Genomic DNA, 20,437 nt, shown 5'->3' with positions numbered 1-20,437 from the left:
AATCTGTTAGGATACATATAGAATCACTGAGGTTGGAAAAGAACCCCAAGACTGAGTCCAAGCCTTAACCCAGCACTGCCAATCCACCACTAAACCACGTCCCTAGCTGCCACATCCATACATCTTTTAAATACCTGCAGGGACTGTGGCTCCTCCACTTCCCTGGGCAGCCTGTTCCAATACAGAACAACCCTTTCAGTGAAGAAATTTTTCCTAGTGTCCAATCTAAACCTCCACTGGCAAACTTGCGGCCACTTCCTCTTGTCCCATCACTTATTTGGGAGAAGAGACCAACGCCCCCCTGGCTACAGCCTAATTTCAAGAAGTTGGAGAAAGCAATAAAGTCTCCCCTCAGCCTCCTTTTCTCGGGGCTGAACAACTCCCAGAGGACATCTTCTGGCACAAGAAACAAAAACAGCAGAACATGACTACATTCAATCAATTGCATTGCCACCTTTAATACGGTTCATTGTAATCTCCAAGAACCCAGGGCAATTCACTATCCCAGAACAAGTTTACAGGATGTTTCCAGGAACAGAGGCACATATAAACAGGTAATTAACTAATGCTGCTCCATTTCTGACAAGGGGAAAACAAGAAACATTTAAGCCTCAGAAAAACCAAACTTCACCGCAGCTGTCGAGAAACAGTTAATGAGCCCAAATTGGTGAGGTAACCCACTGTATTTACTGTTTTCTGCTGCCTTGGATACCTTGTAACCTAAACAGGGAATTTACTCCTTTTGAAACTCGAGTATTTTTTTCTGTTTCTTCCAAAGCCCTTGGCAGGAACATTTTTTCAGGGTAAGTGCCCCCAAGAAAGGGCCCAGCTGAGAGCACAGAGGCACCAGCCCTCGCTCTGCAATGAAATCCCTCAGTTTCCAGGGGCAGCCTCTCAGGGTCTCAGTCTGAAGAGCACTGCAGGTCTGAAAGCCTCGCTCCTTAAAGGTAAACTCTGCAGCATGGTCACAGGGAAGGGACTCCGGGGGACCTATAGAGATGCTGCTTCACAAGCTTAGGAAGAACTTCCAGAGAAATCCACAAAATGTGATCCCCCACCCAAGAACAGGCTTGCCATTACAGCACGCATGGGCTGCAGCACAAAAGGACCCTGAAGCAAGGAAACACGATGCATAATATTATCCTGTGTCTGGAGATGGTTCTGTTGAGACCATGGAGTTTGACAATCAAAACATCAAAACTTTACTGTAGGAGTCCCCCACACAGAGTTTGTGTCATCACTAAGGAAAATAAGGAACACTTCTAGCACATTCCTACATAGTCACTGGGTAGAAACTATAATTGCAGCTTTATGGAAGATCATTTAGTAAGGTAATTTCAGTGCTTAAAATACAATTTTAAATAATAACGATGTTATGTGCTCAGTCATTGTAAGTATTAGGTTGACTGATAAACTCTTCAACAGGTTAAGGTCATCTTTTCCTTGAGAGCTAGAAAAAGTTGCAAATGGCACAGTACTGTCCCAGTAAAAACTGAGGTGTGACTAATGATGACAGTAGGTTTCTGGGAAAAACACAATCCTACAGACAGCTCAAGCTCCTTGTAAGTGACCTTCAGCTTCAGCCATGAAGTTTCATTCTATTTGACAGATAACTCTGAAGTTGTTAAGAAACAATTTTGGTTTCTAAAATAGTTAAAAATCCTAATTTAGGACTAATATCCAGGATGTGAGCAATTACTCAACACAGTATTCAGTGATTAGCAGACCAAGTCTGAATTAGTTAAATCTGACTACAGCTGTGAATATTTGGTACGTTTGAAACTTTATACTCCACATATCAGGAAAACTGGGACAAAATTACAAATCCACACAAAATTATTGTGGATTGCTTCTAAAATCTTGGCCTCAGTTATATGCAGAACATAGACCAAGCTGAATTTCTTCACTGTCCTATGAACTAGCCCATTTGATGTATGTCTCAGGGAAAGTGAATACTGACATATGACTATTATATTATTTTTCCAACCGAAACCCTTATTTGATAATAGCCACTTATTTTCAAACACAAGCTTCCTATATCAGCACTACAAAGTACTTATATGAGACAAAGAGCCACTAGCCTGCACCATGAAACATTTCTAAAATGCATTATCAAACAGTAGCATGACTAATACTTAATTGCATGGAATTCAGTTCTACCTAAACTTGCTTTAGCAGGCAAAAGCCACTGGCCAAATGTCACAATTCCACAATATGTGGAACTACACATATAGACTGATTAATCTGTTTAATACTCATCTTGCCTGCCTTTTAACTAGCAAACAAAATAACAACACCTTGCTTGTATGTCTCACAAGGAGGAAAGATCAAAGCAGAGGTATCTGCTAACTGGCACAGCAACGAGGACAAAAAGACAGGCAAATTCTTATCCACAGAATGTTATTATCCACAAATTTATATGGCTTTATCCTGCAAAGTAGGAAGTAGTGCTTATTTGGAAGTAAACTTTGGTAGTCTGAGACAGTCTCCTCTTCCAACAAAAACAGCATTAATTTGAACAGAAAATGCCAGTAGGTAATTTAACTTACATTAGCCATAAAATAAATCCAGTAAATAAATAAATAAACAAATGAAAGTCACAGCTTCAAGAGCAAACTGACACCTTCAAGTTAAAAAAAAAAAAAATAATACCCACACCAACAAACCAAACCTGCAATCAGTAGAATATGAAAATATCCTCAAGGCAGAACTGCCATTTTCAAAAGTCTCCGGCAGCAACAGACACAATAGTGCCCCCGAGCCGGTCCCTTCCACACACGTTCCTCCTCCCGCTGATTGTCACTGGCTGGCAGTCGTGCCACAGATATGGAACTGGCCAGAGGTGCCCCATCTGCACCCCACACCGCCAGCCTTCCTGATAGTGAAAGGAAAAGCGGAAAGGGAAATAAAAAAAGAAAAAAAAACCGATCCCAACCTCATAGAAAGTCGGCGATGCAGATCGAGCTGAAAGACAGCTTCTGCTATTGGCTGAGAGAAATCCCTGCCCACTTCGCTCTGCCACCTGCCAGCCCACGGCTGCTCCCATCCCATATATCCCATCCCATATATCCCATCCCATATATCCCATCCCAGCTGACCCCCGCTGCCGGGTGCAGCTGCCGCTCCCCTGCACACGGCTCATTATTCTCATTAGAGCAGATTCCCCCATCAGAGCCGGGAGACTTTAGTTATGAGAAAAGACTGGAGGATTCCTCACTGTTTCTTGTTCTGTTCGACATTTAAAAATCAGCCTGTGGACGACGACAATTACTGAATCATTTAACAAGGGGACCAAAGTGTAAACATGCTGAAAGTGCAACTTTACACCCCAGCACTGTGGGTAAAAACACTCCAGTAACTGGCACTGCTTGCTTCTGCAGCATTCACGTTTATTTTACTCATTAGCAAATGTTACAAACATTTTTGCACTTACAATTTTCTGTTATACATGCTATCCTCCTTATTTTCTTCCATGAGGTTTACTGGCAACACAGATTTGCTTTGCTCCTCTTTTGTTTCCCTTTCCCATCTCTTGTTCAGATCATTATCCAGCTTTAATGTACAGTGAGCCAAGAATGAAACAAGGGAACACAGTGGCCCATAGCCAGAGCAGGCACAAGGAGTTCTGGAGCTTTACCCTATCACTTGGTGAATGTGCAACTCTGAACACCATACACGCTTTGAGGCCAATTTCTTTATTAAATTACAACTGCATAAAACTGTCCTAACAAACCAAGGGGGACACAAGAATCTTTCAGTCCTAAGGATGAAATCCTAATCCTACTCCTATCCCTCAGGAGTGTCCATGTATTTTTATGAAGCTAAAGAAGCTGTATTAGTTTATTAGCAAGCTAAGTCTTTCTACCCTAAGCACTTTTCACTGCTCTACCACCACAATGTCACAAAGGCAGAGATGTGCACCTTTCAGAAAAACATAGGTCTGCAATGTAACTATGTTAAACTTTTGTGGCATGTCATTACAAACAGGCTGAGATTCAAATCTCCCAAGGTTCTGCAAGCTTCACCTGTAACTGGGAGCTGTCTCTTTTCATTCCCTGCTCGCCCTCTCTGAAGCAACACAACATTTCTCCTCATGGACTGTGACTTTCTGCACTCCCACTTTCCTTTTCAGATCTTCAAATACCAGAGTTCTTCAAGCTCTTGAATCAAAAAACAGCTTCTGAGGAATTATTCTTTTGATGATGCAAAATGCTCTGAATACACTTTCCAATTCTGAACACTAAATCCTTCCTTCATCCACAATTTTTCACTTATTATTGGGATTGAAGAAAAATTCCAAGCAGAGATTTAGCATTTTTCCTTTAAGAAATCCCTCTGCAATAATTTAATGATATAATTAATTTCTGTTTGCATTAGCATATCCTTAGTGCTGAAATTCAAGCAGTATGACAAATCTACACAGACACTTTGATTTTATGTAGCTTACAGAAAAAGATAAATTGGGAAAATCTGAAAAATAAAACAACTCCATTTTATTCCCATACACACCCATAACCAGAATATATTCTGCAAGTGTGAAAGAGATGGGTTTGAAACTTAGTTGAATTTATGCAGATCAGAGTTTATTTAAATATATACACAAACAAACAAAATCTAGGTCACAAAATACAACATTTCCAAGCACTTGTCATAATGAGATCACATTGCTGAATCTATATTATCAAACTACGGTACCACTTAAGCAATGGTAGGTTTAAATGTTGCAGTAATTACAAAAAATATGTAGAAACTCTACCTGGCATTAAATTACCCAGTAGTTACAAATGTGCAGTAAAAGGAAATCCATACATTACACTGATTTGTTTCAAGCACTTTTCATACTCATTGTTGAGTTTCACAGATTCCTGTACAGCATGTTTTAGATCTTCTACCTCTTCAAAAAAATCCTAGAAAAACCCAGAAATATTCACCTTAAACTCTTTTTTCAAAGACATTCTCAGTGAGAGCTAGTCAGGAGTTCAGTTATTCCAAGACACTTTCTGTGATTTTTCCAGTGTATGGCTGAGTTATGCAAACAGAGCTATGGTGAGACACAGCAATCAACTACAACCTTAGGTAATAATTTAATAATTTCTGCCCCGAACACACAAGCAGAGTTCAAGTTATATTAGAGGCTGGAACACAGACTAGTAATAGGAAAAATCAGTTTTAAAAAGGAAAAAATATGGATTTACCAGACAGCTACAAAATGGCAGTCCAATATGACAAGGGAATAATGACACATTCTGATTCTTTGTAAGTCAGAAATTGTTGGGAAATAAGTGGACAGAAGAATATAATCACCCAAGACTTCAATTCACCAATCCTTGAATGTTCTATCTACCAAAATAACAATGTGTAACCATCTATATTTGACATTCTCCTCCCTATCCTTCCAGCATTTTTAAAGAACAGCTACATACATATAACACACAGCAACATAAAACTACCTTAAAAAGGGACCACAACCTGAAGTTTATGTATCTCTCTCGCAAGATGAAGCTCTCAGCCACACCTTGTTCCTGATTCCCAAACAGAGGGATCTAGAACTCACCCTGCTTAATGCTCTGCAAGTTACATATCCAATGAACTACCACCCTCTTTTACAGTTACTCCTGCAATTAATACCATAATGTTATTTAGTTTGGGAGAAAGGACTGCAAGGTAAGAAAAGAGATTATTATTTTAAAAAATCCACAACAACAAAACAAAAAGACTTGAGGAACAAGGAAAAATCAGCTTAAACAATTTGCTGCTGAAAATAAAGCCTTATGTCACTACATTAAACTGAGTCTTCTATAGTTGGGTAAGAGCTCAGCATCTTGTTACATAACTTAAAGAATTACCAAATGTTCACACAATTTTTACACCTATAGATCTAACAAAGAATTCAAAGCCTCTGCCCTCCCTAAACTTGGAGTTCTGTCAGAGGCATAACTTTGACATGCTTAAGTTCAAGAGAAAATAGTCTTCCTTAGCTGAGTGGCCCTTCAGGACATGAATGTTTCAAGGAGTCATTCATTTCCATCTCCCTCAGAATGCCATACACTGGTTTCTTTATCTATTCTACTTGATAGCAACATATGTTCAGCCTAAAGAAGTTTCAGCTCAGGCAAAAAAGTTAAGTTTTTCAAAATCACCTACTGTTAAGTTGTCTTAAAATAAATTACCTTGTCTAATCCAGCTAATTCATTTTTTAGTGCTCTCTTTTCTGCAGACAACTTTCCATTTTCTTTCTTCAGCTTTTTAATCTCCTTCAACAATAGCTCTATATTCAAATGAAAAAATGTAGAGTTCAACCATTACAGTCAACCTCCCCCTCATATGAATCATATTACAGCTAAAGAGCTGCCTACCTTTTGTGAGATTAGAAAATTATAGTTCAGCTTCTTAAGTACCTTTTTCATACAGTGATTTATTCTTAAGAACTGGTCTGCATATCCCTGTGAAAGGTATCAGGATCTGCCAGTTGGATAATCTGGATCTGCCAGATTCTTAGATGTGGAATTATTTTACAAATAATTTTACAATCCACAAAACACACATCACATGCTTTGATTATCTTTTTCTGGCACATGAGAGGGTCACATCAGCCCTTACTGTTACACATTTCCTGAAAAATATGCCTACATTATATGATCTCATCCATCTCTTTTCTATGCTTTGAAATGGAAGAGGATCACACCTTAAATTCTGGATTTACTTATGAGAGGAAGAACGTACTGAAACCAGCACTGTCCAGGCTTGTCCACCACTTTAAGGCTAAAACCAGGTTATTCTGTGACCCAGTGTCTGAAAACCAAAGCTGGTGCAGCAAACACTATTACTAAGAGATCTGCACAGATACATCTTACTAGAATAAATACCAGCACTAAATACAGCCAGCACTCCCACCTCTGATTACAATAACAGATCCATTTCAGAAAAAGAGAAAACAGCAAACATTTTATCACAAATGCAAGGAGGAATCCTAGATTATAAAATGCTATTTTTATACAACCAGTTTTCAAAAACGAAAAAAACATTTTAAATACTGCTGGTTGAAGGAGAAGAAATAGCCTGGAGTGGCTGTTTCTGGAGAAATAAAATGCATTCTCTCTGCTGGGCATACTGGAAGGAACATCATCAAAATAAACTGTACCATTACCTAAATATCTACCACAACAGGCTTCCTTCTCTGCAGAAATGTCCTTGTGAGAAGCTACTCCTCCCTCTGGGGTTTGACTTCGTTTTCTAGAAACAGCACTAGTTTTCCAAGAAACCTTTTTACATTCCAGTTGCTCAATTCTTTGCCTCTGCTCTTGAAGATTATGCTCTAGCTCATTGATTTTAATCTGTCAAGAAAATCTTTTTTAAATGCATAGAAAAAGCACAGTTCAACTGAATACCAATGGAAACATTTCCCAATTGCAAACCTAGAGCCTTCAATTGCTGATTTAAAAACTACATTCACCCAAAGAGTCCAAAAGGAAAAAAAAAGCAAAGCACAGATAAGGAAATTATACTGGCGAGCTGCAATGCTCAATCCATGCCTGAAGAGGCAATATCCTCTTGAAGCTTCTAGAACTGCTCCTGACCACACAATCCCACCTTCACTCCAGTTATGATGCCAGACTCTTTGCACAGCAGGGCCACAGACCTTGCTATCCAAAAGAACACTCTTTGTCTTCATCTGGTTTGCCTTCTGCTGAACTTCTGAGAAAAATCAGCTCATCACACATGCAGGAAAACACCAGGGCTGGTGCAAAAGAGGTCACAAGGTGCATAAACAATTGGAAGGAGGGGTAGGTGGATGAGTACAGAAAAAACCAAGGGAAGACATCTTTGTGCTACAGACACACCAATGACAGAGTTCACTTCTAAAGCGAACTACAGGCTACCCCTCCAGTATCCCTGGAGTCATGGGAAACTAAGTACAAAAAGAAAAGCATGGTCTCATTTCACAAATGTAAGAATTACTTTTCAGTCTCCCTAAAAGCTTATGTTTGGCTGTTTGATACCAGCTCCAACAAATTCTACTTACAGTGAGATTTTTAATGGCTTCACTTTGCTCCTTGTTTGTTTTGGTTTCTTTAACATAACGTTTCTGTAGCTCATTATACATCTGAAGCAGTCTAAAACAGAAATGCATAAACTGCTGTGAAACATGAGAGACAACAAAATGTGGCATCATTTATGGTCAAAGTATTAGAGATGACCCACAGAGATCACTTGGCCGGTAGCTGTGCTGCAGAGACTCCTAATAGAAATATTCAAGATGGCAGTGAATGAGATGTGACTGTCAACACAGAAAGAGAAAGCACCAGAAAATAACAGCAAAGCAACTTAAAAGAATGGTCTGTATGGATGGCAAAGAATCCTTTTTACTCAGCCAGACTGAGGCTCCCATTGTTTTTGCCCAGCACACATGGCCACGCTCTGATTAAACCTCAGTGCACACCACTCTTTGAGGGAAGACAGCAGCAACAGGAGGCTGGCAGTGATTTGCAGCGTGTCACACACAGCATTCCTCCCCCCATTAGCACAACAGGAATAGCAAAAGGACACTCCTAAAGGATTTTAAAAAGTTTTTCCAACACCTATCAAGAGCCCATGATAAGGACACATGAGGCAGCTCCCAGCTCTCTGTGTTGCACAAAACATCTCATTGCTTCCAAGTGTGTGGGTGTGAGGATATGAGTGAATGAAATCTATGTGAAAGTGAGTGGGTAAAATAAATGTCAAATAAACAGATTAGGGTTGTTAGCTTTCCCTCTGATATTATTTTGCATTGTGTTCTGCTGTACTAATTTCCTACCATATTTCATAGCCAACATACACAAGGCCCACAGTTCAGCTGATGGACATGAGCAAACATTTTCCCTGTTTTTTTAGGAATTACAGTAAGAGCTGCCATTCATAATAAGTCATGACTGCACACCACAAGCAGGATGAGCAATACCATAGTGCAGCACAGCTTTGTGCAAGAACACACAAACAAATGCTAGGAAAAAAAGCTAGGTCAGGTTACCTACGTGCAATGTAGCAAAGGCAGGTACAGCACTCAATTCAAAGACTAAGTTGAACTTCTCCTACATGAGCACCTAACCAGGAACTCAGTTTGAACCCAGAGCCAGTCACCCAGCCTTCCTATGTAACTACACAGCTTGCAAAGAGAGCCTGGCACACTGTAAACATATTAAAAAAAAAAAAAAAAGAAAATGGGTCTTGTACAGCCACATAAAAACACTAAAATCAGGGCACTTGGCCAAAGAGCAGCAGAGATCTGTGTAAGATCCACATTTATGTAAGTGGACAAAAAGCAGCCTTTGAAGGGGTGAGCAGTCTAGAATTGTACAATTTAACAATCAAGTCACAGAGGGATGGAGCAATGTTTTACATAGCTTGCCTAGTTGTTAAAATGTTCCAGTACATTTTTCTTTAAAGACAAAACTGTAGCTTTTGCATCAGAAAAGCAGTTACAAGAGTTAAATTCTATCACTTATTGGCAAACTACAGTAAGTAGTAGCTCAACTCTAAAATTATTAGACTGAAAAGTAGAACTGCTTCTTTAGCTTATTTCAAAACCAGCCAATAAATTTTATATGCACAAAACAGTGAGCAATATAAAATGAGCTGAGAAAGGTTTTATAAAATAGAAGTGAAATGACAAAATTCTAGGTCAAAAAATCTTAAAAAAAGATCATATGTGTGCACACAGACACATGAAGAAGGTTTCTAGCTCATTGACTTTCTCTCAATGAATTACTTGAGAAAGAAATCCAGTCTGCTCCTTGCTAGGTGCTATTTTCAAGGTTAACCCAAGATTTTGTAATTATTTTTAAAATGTGAAGGGCTTTCCATTGTTTCAAAGGCTGAAAGCCACTTGCATAACAGCTTTAAAAAATCAGCTGACTTAACCATGAACATTTTCTACACTACAGAGAAGAATATTTCTGTGAAGAAGCAGTTTCCAAGAACTCACCTGACACTGTCACTCTCTAGAACCAGATCCTTGCTGTCTCCACCCTTAGGCCACAAATGGGTTTCTGTTTGAACCTGAACACTTAATTGAAACAAACACAACAGCTTCATAAAATCATATTTCACCAATTTAATTTAATTGCACAGAGCAACTGAAAAAGGCCAAGTTACTTTTCAGTTTGATTTTATGGTAGAGGTTTCCAGGCAGGACCACAAACACACCAAAACTTAAGCCTTGGAAGATTTTTGTGATCTGGTGTGTAAATCCTGGCAGAACACTCTCCAAACCACTGGTTTGGCAGGCCCTTAGGTCCTAAATCTTTTAAGCAGCATGGATGCTGCTCAATTTATCTCTATCTTACTACTTTTTAGTGGAAAAAAGTGTAAAAACCTTTGTAGTTTGACAGAGTATTACTTTTTGATATGAAAACTGTTTCTTTCACTGCAATAAATTTTGTACAAGATGCCCCAGATGTTCTTTGATCCTCTACAGACCCCCAGCATTTTCCATCCCATCATCCTGTTCACAGATGGTGCCTCAAAATACACAGAGCAGACAATGCCTAGCTCATCTTAAGGACATGCAAACAAAAGTCCTGAAATGCTGCACTTCTTTTGATGCAAAAGAGAAACATTTGACAAGTCTTACTCTCTGCTTGTGCCACAGACATGCATTAACTGCTGCAGATACAGTTGTTCTTGGATCTGATCCAGATTCCTTTCTAGCTCCTTATTTTTTATATGTAGTTTTTTCACCTTCTTGACTAACTGCTCATTTTCATCAGTGAGCTGAAAAGGAAGAGAATGGATAAACAAAAAATCAAGGAACACCTTCAAATCAAATCTTAATTAAGCTGATAACGCTTCAAATTAAAACCCTCTTCCAAAAACTTTACTACATTTTTCCTGAACCATAGAAGCATCCAAAAGGAAAATGGCAGGAAAAACAACTGGCTTCAAATTTTATGAACATTTGACTACAACAAAGCTCCTTTAACACATATCTATTAAAGGTGTCTAACGTAACTTCATCATTCATTAATTCATTGAGGAATGTAGGGAACTGGTTTTGCATTTAAAATTAATCACAGAGGGACAAAGCACCCAAGTTATACTCCTAAACTATCAACACCAGCTCTGCAACCAAGCTGGTCTTTATTTTTTATTTAACCTCACCAGAAACAAAAAGACAGCCACGCTGGCTGAACTTCTTGCATCCATGTCTGCTGAACCTTGCCCAGCAGTATGCAGTCATATATATATATTATATAATATTTTATATATTATTATATAATTATAGAGTAATATGAGGCAATATATATCTATATGCATTTTGTAGATATAATTATATGTATATATATATTAATGTATATATAATATATATGTATATATATATTGTATATAAAATAAAGCTATATATAAGGCAATTTATTATACATACATAATACATATAACTATGTATTTACAGTTATATATATAACATATATAGCTACAGGGTATGCATATATATAGCATTTATATGTGTATATATATATTATAAATTACTGTATATATAATATATAACATATATATGTACATAATATATATGTATATATATACATGATGTATAAAGCTATGTATAAGGCAATATATGATACATACATAATACATAGAACTGTATTTATAGTTATATATATGACATATATAACTACAGGGGATGCATATACATAGCATTTATGTGTGTGCATGTGTGTATATATATGTACATACATATATAAAACTCTTATTTATATATACACAAACATATATAAGTGTAATGCTTTATCCTACAGGGTACTGAGCACACCCGACGCCCTGGGCCCGCGCCGAACCCCGCGCTGCGCTCTCAGCCTGAGCTCGGCGCCGAAGGCAAACCCGGCCCAGCCGAGCCCGCCGCGCCCAGGGGCGGCACTCACTTGGAGGCACCTGTGTACGACGGGCAGCGCCATGGCGAGCGCCGGGGCAGCGGGCGGGATAAACCGGGACGGGCCCCGGGATAGGCCGCCGGCGTAGGCCGGGATGAGCCACAGGATAGCCCGGGATAGGCCGCTGGGGTAGGCCGGGATGGGCGGGATGAGCCCCAGGATAGGCCGGGAAGGCCCCGGGATAGGCGGGACGGGCCCCGGGATAGGCGGCACAGGCCGCGAGAGAGGCCGGGATGGCCGGGACGGGCCCCGAGATAGGCCGGGATAGGCCGCCGGAGCAGGCCGGCATAGGCCGGCATAGGCCGGGATGGGCGGGGTGAGCCCCAGGATAGGCCAGGAGCGGCCCGGGATAGGCCGCGAGCCGGGACGTCAGAGCCGAGCGCCCGCCGGGCCGTGCGGGTGCGCTGCTGCTGCTGCTGCCGCCGTCGCTGCGGGCCGGGAGCGGAGCTCTTGCCTAGCCCGGAGTGGCCGGGCCTGTTCCGGTCCCGGGGAAACAGCCCAGTCCCTTTTCAGTTGTCATTAGTGTTATTCGCGGGTTCAGTTGGTGCGTGTCAGTCTCAGGGCGCAGGGCTCGGAGCTGGGCTCGATGATCCCGCTGGGTCCCTTTCATCTCAGCAGGTTCTGTGACTCTCTGTGGCGGACAGGCACCCGACAGCGGAATACTGAGAACTCTGCCGGCCGCAGATGGCACGGATACACCAACACAGGCCCAGTGAGGGATCCCTGCAAAAGCAGGTTCTGCGTCTCCCCCCATCACAACGGGTCCCAGTGACATCCCCCCGGCAGGAGACAGGAGTGCCTGGAAATGCTGCTGCCTCCCGGGGAGCAGGGGCTGTGTCCTCGGTGCTGGGGTGCTTGCTGTTGCTGCTTCTTGCTGAGCTTGGCCTTTTGTGTATAAATATCTAAAGGGAGGGTAGCCAAGAGGATGGGGCCAGGCTCTTTCTCGGTGGTGCCAAGCAATAGGACGAGAGGCAATGGGCACAAACTGACCTGCAGGAAGTTCCGCTAGGATTTGAGGAAGAACTTCTTTACCGTGGGGTGACCACACACTGGAACACATTACCCAGAGAGGACACATTACCATCTGGACACAATCCTGTTCCGTGTGCTCTGGGATGGCCCTGGTTGAGCAGGGAGGTTGGAGCAGATGACCCACTGTGATTCCTTCCAACCTAACCCAGTCTGTGATTCTGTGATTTGGGTTTTATTTTTCTGGGGGGTTTTTTGGCAGACCAGGCTGCCGGGCACACAGGCAGGACAAAAGCATTCCACCCTCAGGACTGCACCTTACAGACACCAGCAACAGGCACTCAGCAGCCACAGGAAGAGCAGCTATCACAGCAAGACTGACCCAAAGCAGTGACTATTGCCTGCTGGTCTTCCAGGCCTTTGTCAGTAGCAGTTTAAAACCCTTCCTGTTCCTCTCTCATTTGCTAGGTCTCAAATCTGAGTCTTCTCTTGTTCTCTGCATCTCCTGTCTTTGTACAAAATCTTGCCTGACTCATTTCTTAAAGCACATCACACTTCCTTTTTTTCCTTTTCCATTTTTCTACTTTTTTTTTTCTTTTTTTTTGTGTTTAGTGTTGCCAGATGCCACCTGCCCCTCCATCTTGACAAGGTAACCCACCTGATTGCAGTGCCTGGCAAATTTTGCATAGAACCAATCACAAAATCATAGAACACTAAGGGTTAGAAGGGACCTTTGAAGATCCTCTAGTCCCAAGCCTGCTGTCCTGTGCAGGGATACCTCCCACCAGACCAGGTTGCCATCCAGCCTGGCCTTGAGCACTGGCCAGGGCTGGGGTACCCACAACCTCCCTGGATAACCTGTTCCAGTGCCTCACCACCCTCACAGTAAAGAACCTTTTCCTAATATCCAGCCTGAATTTCCCCTTTCCATTTGTACTCATTACTCCTTGTCCTGTCACTGCTCTTCCTGACAGAGTCCCTCTCTAGCTTCCCTGTAGGCCCCCTGGATTCTGGCAGCTTGCTGTGAGGCCTGAAGAGCCTGCTGTGCCTGGGAAGAGGCTGTGGATGTGACAGGAGCTCATCACTGCCTGCTTGTGAGCCAACAGTTCACTGGAAACATGGCAGGAGACAGGTCAGGTTGGGCCGCAAGCAGGAACTGGAACTGTGATGAGATTAAGGGAAGTGTCACACACCTCTGGCTCCAGGGCACAACCTGGCATCTCTCCTCCTCCACTCTCAACCCAGTCAGCCATCCAGTCAACTTGCTGAACTTCACACCGGGGTCACAGTGAAAGGTGAAAGCCTTGTCTATATTCAGCTCAGGCTTTGCTGAATATGAATCCCAGCTCTGAGGCTGTCAGCAACCTGAGAGTCCATGTGAGGGAAGGACTTGCCATGGTGTTACCTGCTGCCAGGCATGCTGCCTGGGAAGACTTCTGCTTTGGTTCCTTAGAAGCAGCCACCCAACACTGCTAACTGCTGGAGCCTGTGACAAATCACCTTGACTCCAAATTGCCTGCTGTCAAAATTGCTGCTTCAATCAGCAACTGACATGGAATGAACTAGCAGTGGACAGTTCATGCTGTGGAAACCACAAGATCACTTCTTGGTAAAAGGACAGCTGGATGTAACTAGCTAAAGTAGCAGCAAGGAAAAAATAAACTTGGGAGGGATAGTAGCAGCCAGCAATGCCATGGTGCTGTAGGGAAAGGGAAATCCCATTTTCAGATAAAGTAGCAATACCGTGAGATGCAGTTACTCAGTTTTATTCTGGTTTATCCAACAGAAACAATGTCTCAGGTGAGGAGACTGTAAAACAGGAATAAAAACTACATAGAGAAGAAAATACAGCATATCAGGACGTGTTGAAATCAGAATCATTTTAACTGACTTTGGTTATTGTAAAGGATAGTAGTAATTGTTTCCTGTGTCTTCCAGAGGAGAATGAGCACAAATAAAGTTACTGTCTAACAGAGTAGACATCTCTCATCCCTTCAACTGGATGACAGGAAGAACTTCTTGATATCAATGAGAAAAATCCACATAGTTCTTCCTCATTATATATTTTAATAAACATCAGAGAATGATCAGGCATGACTTTGAATAAAGGTACACCTAATATGCACATCACAATGAAAAGAGCAAGTAGACAAAAAGTCTTTTCCAGGCCACTATTTCAATGAATCTATGTTACTGATTTAGAAGAAAACACACTCTGATATAACAGAGATTCTGATTTTTTGCAAAACTTTGCAAAGTTACTTCAGAAATAATTTTTCCAGTGACAAAGAGAAGCTGAAGTATAAGAGTGCAATGGAGAGAGATCAGCACAGTGGAATCCCAGAGAGATGTGGAGTCTCCCTCACAGGAGATATTTGAGAACCATCTGGACACAATCCTGTGCCGTGTGCCCTGGGATGACCCTGCTTGAGCAGGGAGGTTGGAGCAGATGACCCACTGTGATCCCTTCCAACCCAACCCATTCTGTGACTCTCATGTGTGAAACCTGCAGGCCCAGTTTCCCCAGCTCTTCCAGCAACACAACAACCAGTTCTGGGCACGCTGCTGCTCTCCTGCTTACCCAGGAGTTGACAATGCAGCTGTGCCCAGTCTTTAAGACCCAAGTGTCTTCAAAACTGTCCTGGGGTGACGTTATGATGCTTGTATCCCCATTCATCTGTTCTGTGCCTTTAAGACCGGCTCTGAAGAGTGGAAGTTTTGTTTGGGTTTCTCTTATCAGGGACACAGAGACAAGCGGTACATAAGGCTGTTTTTTCACTTCCAGCTTCAGCTTGCTGCTTTTGCTTGCTCTCTTTTTCTGCTCTTGCTTCTGCTCTGCTTTCGCCTCTGCCTATTAGCTAGTTCTAGCTAAACAGTCCACATTCCTTCCTGGACTGTTTCTCCTCTCCTGTTCCTGTGACCATCTCGAACCTGCTCCGGACTGGGACCCGGGAACACCGAAGGTTTGGCTGCAGCAGCTGCCCCAGCGCCGGAGGGACTGAGAACAGAGCAACCACCCCCGAAAGAGACTTTCTGATTTTGCCATCTTTCTCAGAGCGGTGTCATCGGGTATTGTTCATTTTGTGTGCTGGGGGGTGCTGGGCCAGTCAAATAAACAGGTTCTTTCCACCTCTCTCCGAGGAATTTTTTTCCCGAACCGGTTGGGGGGAGGGGCCGTGTGGGTTTTGCTTTCTGGAGGGGCCCTCCTTTGCAGATTCTTTAACAAATTTGCCCGAAACCTGGACAAAAACTCAGGAACTGTTACCAGTAGTACACAAAAAAGTTGGGAAATAGACCAACAGAGCTAAAATGGAAACAAGAATTCCTGATTTCTGATCTGTAAGGCAGGCCATGCAGCCCCCTTCTTTCCCAGTTTTCCATGCCTGGCAGGGGAATTGATGACAGCCAGGTTTCTCAACTATGCAGGAGTTTGAAAGATGCAGATTTCGTCAAACAAGCATCGATCCATCCAAATGACACAAAAACCCCCTACTTGTATCTTGCAACTTTTGGGAAAAGCTACAGCTGAAGTACTTGTTGGTTTAATGATGCACATTATGATCAAACATCTTCAAAATCACCATTGATTTTGAGAGGCTCCACTTCAAAATGAGCATCCATTCTTCCAAATTTTAAGATACTCCATCAATTTGTAAAACTGGCCCAAGGTGGGTAGCACTTTTTGAAAATCAAAAAGCTACTATTAGCCTATTTGTGTACAAAATACCCCATTATTTATACAAATGATAAAAGACTGATGTGTACTTGATTAGGAAATATGTTCATTTTCCAAAGATCCTAGCAATACATTATTTTAAAAAACTTCTCAGTGGAAGTGAATGTATGAAATGCCACTAAGATACTTTCCACTGTAAATAATGATAGCAGAAATATTTCCTTACACTATTATTCAGTTCATTTGTTGAACACAATCTTTTTTCCTTGCATTTTTGTTTTAATGTAATTTGGTATGAACAAAGACGCATTTCATGCTGGCTTACATAAATGAAAATGTCATTGATTGGAGTGGTGCTGAGTCTCCTATTTGCTGCCAGACAGCAAGAATGTGACCCATTTCACCCTTTTTCACCTCCATGTGCACCAAAGTCATTGATTTGTCAGAAAATACAGAAGCATGGGATTATACAGCCCTACAATATGATGGAACCCTACAGTAACTCTCAAGTGTAGCCTTTTTCTACATGGATTAAAGGTGAATATGTGTCCTTTCAACCCCAAAGAGAGCTACCATTCTCATCTGATTTTCCAGGAATGAAAATTTTCCTATGAAAATCTACATGCCTTTGTAAATCATGTACAAAATTCACCTGCCCCAAATGAATCTCGTATTCCATCCACCCACTGTGGCAGCAGTGACTTCTTCCTGAGTCCCTTCCAGGCTGGAAGATGGCAAGACTAAACGTGATTTTTCTGCCTGGTGTGTTCTGTGGCACAATCGGGGCTGCCAGTCTCACACCCAAATGCCAGTTGAAAAATCACGGAACAGCCTTGAACAAAATGGCCAACGTGGGATAAAAGGCCCTTTTTCCCATCTTGTTCAGATCTTTGGTCACAGAGTAATGATCCCATTTCTGTTCAGGAACCTACCCTGAAACAGGGAGAAGCAGTTGGGCTTTCCCAAGCCTCAGAACAACCGCTTTGGCTAAAAGCAGAAGTTCAGAGTTCAGTTCATGAACATTTCCTGCATATCAAGAGAAAAAGCACCAAGACATGATTGGATTAAAGGTGACCATTTGCAGAACTGGAAACAAAAAAATGCTTTCTCATAATATATAATAAAGTCAATTTAATCTTAAAGCTGGCAAAACCAGAGGCAATATTTATTAAAGCAAATTAGGCTACAGGCATCCTTGTCACAGCACACTGACAGAAGTTCTGTATCCCCTTCAGTGATAGGAACATCAAGTTATAATAGTAGATTGTTTTCAGTGGATAATGTTCAGTGTTTACAGTGGATCAAAACACAATACCAGCATGCATGTGGCAGTGTGCTCTTCTCCCTTCAAGGCCAGGGAAAAATACCTTTTTATTTTATACCCACAGACGTGGTCAAGGGAAAAGGGTAACAGCTTGGGACTGTATAACCTTGTCACAGAACCCCCTAGAGAGAAGAAAAACATCTCTCATTGTAGAATCAAAGGCACTCACACCTCAGGAAAATTCTTGCAGCTATACCTCCTGGAAAAGAAAATTTCCCAGGATGACAGAGCCAGTCTGAAAACTCCTGAAAAAAACCTGAAGAATGTAATTTTACCAGTAGAGCTATCTGTTGTACCTTGAAGTGACAAAATATTTCCTTGTTATAACTTACCCCCAGGGTAGATCAAAAGGGAGAGCCTTGCACTGTATGTTTAAGACATTTAAACAAACAGTTTCTTAGTTTATGGCAGGAGGGAAAACGTGGACTATGTCTAAGCAGTGATCCCTGAACCTTCTGGACATAGAGAAGAAGGATGGTCAGAGTATGGCTCTGCATGATAGAAAGGGAACACAAGAAACGTCTCATACACCACTCAGAACAGTGCATTAATCAAGCATTATGCCATAAATAACTCAATAGCGAGCATTATGAAAAACAGTGCCAGTGTTAGGAATTCCTGAGTGTCTCTGATGGAGCAGAAGTGGGATCAGCACAGCTCTTCTGGGGAGTTCAGCAAGAAGAAAGAGCATCTCCTTATGATCTAACTTCCCTTCTTGTAGGCAAAAGGAAAATCTGGGCCAAACAGCCTCTTTCATCAGGTATAAAATCTCCCATTGCAACATTAGGATTACATTAAACTACAACATTGTGGCAGTTTGCACAAACAAAAAGCTGCTCGGCTGGGTTACCACGTAAAAGCAGGCTCAAACTACATGCTTTGTGAGATTCCTGATAAAACCTCTGGGGAAAAGGACTAGAGATGGTAAACAACAATTTTATATGACTAATCCAATATAATCCTATGCTGGGTAAAAAAGCCATCTGCATGGATTCCCACTGAAGTGCACTTTAATAACAGTGCAGCAAGCCTCTGGCTGTCACACCGAGGAAACGCTCTTTCTCACTCAGGCTAATAATTCCAAAAGATTTCTTCCTTTTTCTTTTTTTTCACCCCTCTGTTTCTATTAAAGCTGTTATACACTTGTCCTCCCATTTTATTCCCTGTTAGGAGATCACCCATCAAACCCGTGAAGTGACAAAGATCCACACTGGAAGGCATCTGAGGATTCCATGTGGACGGCCGGGTAGCTACAGCGAGGTCACCCTCTCTCTGCAAAACCACAACCTTTTTTATTACATCACTGCAGCCTGCAATTGCTGTCAGAGTAGAGAATGGCAAGCTGTCTGCTGAGGCAGAATTAAACCAATTCCAGCTGCGGCAGCTTCCCCCCGCCCCTCCCGAGTGACCCTGGGTTCTGCTCCGAGCACAGCGTGGTGGGGAGCCCTGTGTGGCACACAGAGCAGCTTAGGGCAGGAAGGGAAGGAGACTGCCAGCCCCAGCTGAGCCACACCTCAGTCAATTAGGGCTTCACACCCCGGGAGAGAAGGAAATCCGGGACTAGGCTCCCTTCTCTCCTCTGAGGTCAGAGAGAAGAGGTTTTCCCCTCCACTGAGCATTCATTGTCTCAGGGAAGGAAGTCTGACATCCACACAAATGTGCCTGGGGCTCAGGAGGATTGAGGCAGACAAAACACCCAAGAAACACTTGTATTTCAGGTTCATCAGGATGGGCCCATTCCAAGTGGACGAGATTAAACACGTGGCGTGTGTGTAGGTTACGAAAGGCATGTGAGAGGAACTGGCTACTGTTTGGGGTTATGAAAGATCAGAGGTTATGAAAGACCTTGGCAGTTATGAAAGATGAGCGAAGAGTCTGATCCAGCAAGACAGAGAGCAGCCTCAACCAGCTCGGGGGTGAATGGATAGTCAAAATCAGCCAGCAGCTCACATCAGGAAGCTCACACTGCCTGGGCAGGTCCAGGCTAAGGAACCTTTGAAAAAATCACAGGAGAATGATGAAGGGAAATATTACCATTTAAAGCTGTATTTTTTGCAAAGTATTTTGGAAGGTCTTAAAATAATAGCTGCAGTTACTGATTTTGTAAGTATTTTTTACTGGCCTTCTAGTTCTGTTTTAAATCTACCTGCACAAGTCACATAGCTGCAGTGAATTTGTAAAAAATGAGGTCTCATTCAGATATTTTGGCTTCTCAAATTCAGTCTCTGGTGACCCTATTATTACTATTCTGCCACCAGAATGAAGAGAAGGCTGAGGAAATTGTCCTGTTCAAATGCCTATTTTCCAGACATCACTTAGAAAGAGGACATACTCCTGCTAAGAAAAATATTGAGGAGAGCACCTCCCCCTCTTTGTAACAGTACTCATCTGTGATGTTGTGTGTAACTTCCTGTACATACCTTCAGTGGGGTTACTTGTGTATCCTGCCTACTGCACTGTAATTCACACTGCCTGCTTTTAAAACATGCCTTAAACAGCCTTCCAAATGCCCCTGTGGCAGCCTAATAACAACAAATCTCCAGGCATTGAGGCAGACCCAAG

At 42.1% G+C, this 20,437-nt stretch overlaps 1 protein-coding gene across 7 annotated transcripts in view; it reads right to left on the bottom strand.

Annotated features, from left to right (window-relative positions):
* MPPE1 (metallophosphoesterase 1) overlaps positions 1–20,437 on the bottom strand; it is a 32,710-nt gene that overhangs the window by 10,057 nt on the left and 2,216 nt on the right. The window contains exon 1 of one of the 7 annotated variants that reach the window (XM_064705830.1): positions 11,898–11,940. The exons of 1 other annotated variant lie outside the window; for it this stretch is intronic. The gene's annotated coding sequence lies outside the window, so the exon portion shown is untranslated. 5 more of the 7 variants (XM_064705831.1, XM_064705829.1, XM_064705827.1 and 2 more) reach the window with 5 other exon arrangements.

The sequence above is a fragment of the Zonotrichia leucophrys genome, chromosome 2 (genome assembly GCF_028769735.1).
Source record: "Zonotrichia leucophrys gambelii isolate GWCS_2022_RI chromosome 2, RI_Zleu_2.0, whole genome shotgun sequence".
NCBI classification, from domain to species: Eukaryota; Metazoa; Chordata; class Aves; order Passeriformes; family Passerellidae; genus Zonotrichia; species Zonotrichia leucophrys.
Note: the sequence above shows the minus strand (reverse complement) of the source record. Positions and strands in the feature narration are given on the sequence as shown.